This window comes from Lissotriton vulgaris, unplaced genomic scaffold (genome assembly GCF_964263255.1).
Source record: "Lissotriton vulgaris unplaced genomic scaffold, aLisVul1.2 SCAFFOLD_7938, whole genome shotgun sequence".
In the NCBI taxonomy this organism is placed as follows: Eukaryota; Metazoa; Chordata; class Amphibia; order Caudata; family Salamandridae; genus Lissotriton; species Lissotriton vulgaris.
Window position 1 is genome coordinate 23,259 of NW_028251631.1, and position 5,306 is coordinate 28,564.

A 5,306-nucleotide genomic window follows, 5' to 3' on the forward strand; every position below is an offset into this window, starting at 1 on the left:
GTCTGTGCTGCGCTTTTTCATCTTCACTGACTCTTGCGTGTTCAATTTGGCGCTAGCTTTTGCTGTTTATTGGTGTGAGATTTTCTTTATTGTAGAGAACTGAAGTTAGTTAATGCTATTATATAGTCTTGTCCCCTTCCTTTGTCCGTCAGTGAAATAGCCGTTGATGGATAATTGTACGTGTTTGCAATGCATATTGTATCATTTTCTTTTCACGGCCTTCTCTTCTGCATGAATCATCCTCTGGCAATGAATGCAAAAGTTACTTTGTTCTTCTTACCTCAGCCAGGGCCGGATTTAGGCATGTTCAAGCTGTGCAACTGCACAGGGCCACCAAACGCCAGGGGCCACCCCACCAATATATATCCTTAATGTAATAATCCTCAGAGGATGGATACATATTTGCGTGGCGGCCCCTGGCAGGGATTTGGTGCCTCCGGCTCTGTTCCACTTCCAAACACCCTGACTCCCCCCTCTTCACTGGCCTCCGTGCTCCGCCCCGACCTCCTCTTCCGGGCCCCCCACCTACGCTCCCTGGCCAGGAGTCCAGGACCACCATGAGCCTAGAGCCGCCCCTGCCTCAGCCCTCCATAGAACTGATGTAGTTTGTTTATTGAGTGGGTAGGGCAGCAGTAGCATTCAGTCAGTATCAAAACAAAATATGATGCCATGAACGTACAATTTCGTGTTAGTAAGTATGCACAAAGTTAAGCATGTCTCCTCCTTAAGATCTATGCGTTTTGCTGGCAAAAAATGAAAAAGAAATGGCTACTTACAGATAATTGATTGATTACCCCATTCTTGAATCGGTGGTGTTGTTCAGGTCTTACTGCCTCTGTGTTACTTAGTAATCTGCAATCAGAATGTTTATGGAACATTTGATTTGTTTTCTCCAAGTATATACACTAGTCAGTGAATCATGCAAGGCAGTAGTCATTTGGTAGACCAATGTTTGTTTCTTTTAATGTTGTAGCAGTGGTTTTTGAAATGCTGTCTATGTTTCACAGCACTCAATGTTTTCCTCTTTCTTTATTATTATTTCTTGCATGAACCACAGAACCCAGGGGCAAGCAGAAGACTGGGACCGAGTTGGCGGAAGAACGCGAAGAACCACAGGCACAGAGCTCCTCTACTGAGGATCCTGCTGCTGTCCCCAGTAAGTCCAACAGTGTTTTCTTTTGGAACAATGATATTTCCCTCACTTTCTAACGGAGCGTTTTTTCCAACCGATTAATGACATTTCACCTAACTAAATTTTGACAAATGCTTGTTTGGTTTTATGTTTTCAAAATTTTGGGTATTATTATCTGTCCCTGCCTTTCTGTTCCTTGAAAGAGCCTCTCCTATGACTCTCTGTGCTACTACTAGACTGTCTGTAGGTAAGCTTGCCCTGTTGCCCACTCTTTAGTTAAGGTATTAATCTTTCCAAAAAATCTGTGATAGAAGAGCGGAAGGCACAGGGTCCACTCCTGTCTTATGCTTTTTCCTCTGTAATGTCTCTTCTGTGCCAATTGACACCAACCAAGTATGCATCCAGATGTTGGTCTACTATTTTGTAAGCGTTAGTAATGAATACCACTACTACTCTTGCGGGTATTCTTCTATGCAGTCACATACATAACTATGTATGCACCACAAAATTGGATGTTGTTGGTGATAGGCATGTTGGACCTTACTTACTTACAGTCTTACACCTCAGTCACAGAACTCATAGGAACCCACAATTCAATGAACGACAATCTATATGGGCTCAGTCATTGGTCAATTATTCAATTACCCCTTTCCAGAACCCCAATATGAAGATGCCAAATGCTTTTATTACACAATCCATAACCTAAGTAACCCCCTTTTGCTCACTCTCTCGTGTAAGTCTACAAGACAACAGACACTGAAAATATACTTCCGAGTCAATGTGGTACTTGAAAACCTTTATTTTGTTAGAAGTAACTAAGTAAGTAAGTAACATCAATGTTTTTAAGTTGTTCCGTGAAATACGTCAAGGCCAGGGCCACCAGAAAAAATCCAGAGTTAAAAAAGGCTGAATAAAAAGTAATCTACATTTGTACAGCTACCAGTGCACGATAGGGAAATGTGGGAAATGTCGGAGACCCCTCACCATTGAACGTATACTGGTTGCATATGCCTCTTTTTGGTAAGCTCTGGAAATCTTTGCTTCGTAGAAGGAAATCTTCTCATCTGTCGAAGGATAATGACAAAAGTGGTGCACGTTAGACAGTATGAAAACATTACATACATTTATTCAACGTTTTTAGCTGTCATGCTAAAAAAAAGGTGTAACCTGAGGCTGTAAGCAAACTCGATTCCACAATCCACATTCAAAAAGTAAATACGGGCCTTTCTATTTTCCAAACTCTTCAGGTGTATGCTTTGAACTATCATGTGGCCTCAAAGGCGTCTTCTCGTACTGCGCAACAAGCTGTGAGGTAGCATTCACAAAACTGTAGACATGTCATTGATGTACAAACTGGTTAGGTTACATGGTTCAGTCTAACTTTCCAAGGACTAGAGTAGCAGTGTAGATGAGATGAGCTTGGGTACCATACCATACCAAATAAATGCTAATATGTGTAGTGTGTTACTTACTCTGCTGTACTAGGCAATGTGTACTACTACTGATTACGTGCATTGTACTAAACTGTTTTGCAGAACTCCATTCTTGGTGAACAAGTACAATGGGTGCTGTGCATCCATCTAAAGAGGTGTACTAAATTAGTTATTTTTATTTGTGCAGAACCGGTACCATCCACCAGTGCCGACGGGGGCAGCGGCGCTGCGACGGCGTCAGCAGAGGCGATCCCGGAGGGGAATGGAGGACCAGAGGCACCTACAGCAGCACCGGCAGCACCGGGGGAGGAGGCAACAACGGTGGGCGATGGTAAGTTATATTCAATAGTGATCCGCATTACTTGGTGGGTGGGGAAAACTTCCTCACTGTAGTCTGATATTTATAATGAACTTGAAGTTCAACTTGACAATATATGACGCCACCTTTGTCATTACCAAGCTTAGCAAAAGCATTACCACCGGCGAGAATTGATAAAATAAGTTATACAGGCCTCTTCTATGTGACTACAACTCAGCTATGAAAGGTTGGTGGCAGACTAAAAAAGTCTTATCCACAACATTACATGACCGCGATGGATTAACAGGAGATTGATTTTAAGTATGATGAAAGGAGCAAGGAAAAAGCACCAATCATATAATATAGAAGGATACTTTGGAATCAGCAATACAGGTGTTTGAGAGCAGTTGGATGCGTGGGTTGTTGTGGAAGCATAGAAAGGGGAAAACACAGCTGCCTGCGTGGGTGGGAGACACATCCAATATTGGTGGTTAGTGGATAGTGGATACTAGTGTTGGCAGCGGTGTTTTGGTTAAACCCAAAGGCAAGGGAAGGAGGGGACGACTGGATGCATTTCGGGTCGTTGCTGGCGAAACACAAACCACCTAACGTTTGTTGGCGATATAAAGAATGATAGTCTCTAGAGTAGACATTTACTAGTACTAGCTGGCCACTGTTAATTAATGTTAGTTTGAGACTGTCACTTTTCCCGGAAGCACAGAGTATATGATATAAAAAAACGAGATATGAAAAAGACAGGTGTTCGAATGTGACCGTTGAAGTACACCCATGCTATGTTACTAGGGCAGGCATAATGCCGTGCCAAAAAGTCTGACAAATGAAGTATATAAGGCGTAGAATGTTCAAGATAGATAAAACAACATTTTAGGTACTCAACTTGCTTGCTATTGCTACTGTACTGTGCCGCCCACTATGTGTTGGATACAGTTTGTGTTCTTGATTTGCTGGGATTTTTGATTACAACAATTCTGTCTCTTTCTTTATAGTTACTCCTTCTAAACCAACGAGGAAGGAGCTGGCAGTCCGGGCCCGTCAGCGGAAACTGCAGGCCATCGTTGAGGCCTACCGCCGGCTGGTGGCTCAGGCCGAGGAGGAGGAGGAGGAGGCGGCGGCAGCAGATGCTGCCTCTTCCAATGCCCCGGCCCCCAAGCCTGCAGGAGTACGTCGGCGTGGTCAGGCAGCCGCCCGCCGCCAGATTTTCCCCGCATCGTCCACCCCCCCACAACAACATGGCTGCCAATGTAGGTGCCGCCAGTTCCAGAGAAAAATTCTCCTCCGGGTAGCCAGGCTGGAGGCTCAAAGTAGTCAGACAAAAAGACAAATAGAGGAGCGTGTAAAGATCCTGGTGGATCAACACTTAAAAGCCCGCCGGCAATGAGATGGACCCTGTTTGCCCCTTTTTCAATCCTTTTGTTGGTGGGTGGGAATTGGGTGTTGGGTTTTTACTTTTTTTTTACATTACATTGAGCGTGGGAATTTGGTTGGGGTTAGGGGAGGCGGGTAGGGACAGCTGTGGTGTGGGATTTATATATATTTTATTTTTGTATCATCTTAAGTTATATATTACATTATGTTAAAAATAAACGAGACACAAAGTTATGTTCAAAAGAAAACATTTGAAGTTCATTTGCGTTTCTTGAGGGGTTGGAGGGGGGAGTGTTTCACCAAATAATGTACGTTGTGCAACCTCGCAAGGTTTAATTTGGCCATGCAGGTCGGCGGACAGTGCTTTTTAATAATAAAATATATTGCCACATCTTTAACATGCAAACAGATAGATGCGGTAAACCCTCACCGAGTTATATTTGTAGTATTAGAAGAACGACCAGTCTGTCTTGCGTTATACCTCACTGCAAACTTATCTTACCTGTGATTGCTGATGAGATGATGATGATTTATCATGAAGTGTGGCACTGCAAGGGCTGCATTTGATTTCCAAGACAATGGCGAAGAATCTGTGGTTCAGAATCAGAACTTCTGTGATAGTAGTAGACAGACCCTGCCAGTAGCATTTAGAGACAAAAAGAAAGAGGCAGTCATTTGCGTGACAGACAATGTGGGGGTAGTATAAGTAAGTACAGTACATTGCATGGGTGACCCAATATTGCAACTGCTAAACTGAAACAAAACAATGGTTTTGGGGACTGGAAACTAAGTGCAAGAGAAGATAAGAAGAAGTTCAACTTTACTTGTAGTACTCACGGCAACGTCAAACTTTTCTAAATCATAATGCTTTAAACTTTAAACCCAAAAAATTACGCCAATTCATTAGATGCATTCGTTGTTTGATGTTAATGGTAAATTATTTGGCGTTATACACAGAGCTTGAGTTGGGAAGCCGCAGAAGATCCTGGCCATGCCTTGTTGACATTTCACTATTGTTGCTTTCACCACATCTGCCCCAGCAAGCGCGTGATCAAAT

At 43.1% G+C, this 5,306-nt stretch overlaps 1 long non-coding RNA gene across 1 annotated transcript; it reads right to left on the minus strand.

Annotated features, from left to right (window-relative positions):
• Window positions 1-775: 775 nt before the first annotated feature.
• LOC147662824 (uncharacterized) lies at window positions 776-5,006 on the minus strand. Its single transcript, XR_015305482.1, has 3 exons — window positions 4,752-5,006; window positions 2,117-2,196; window positions 776-852 (listed from the first exon to the last, which is right to left on the minus strand). It is a non-coding gene; the product is annotated as an uncharacterized LOC147662824 (long non-coding RNA).
• Window positions 5,007-5,306: the final 300 nt, after the last annotated feature.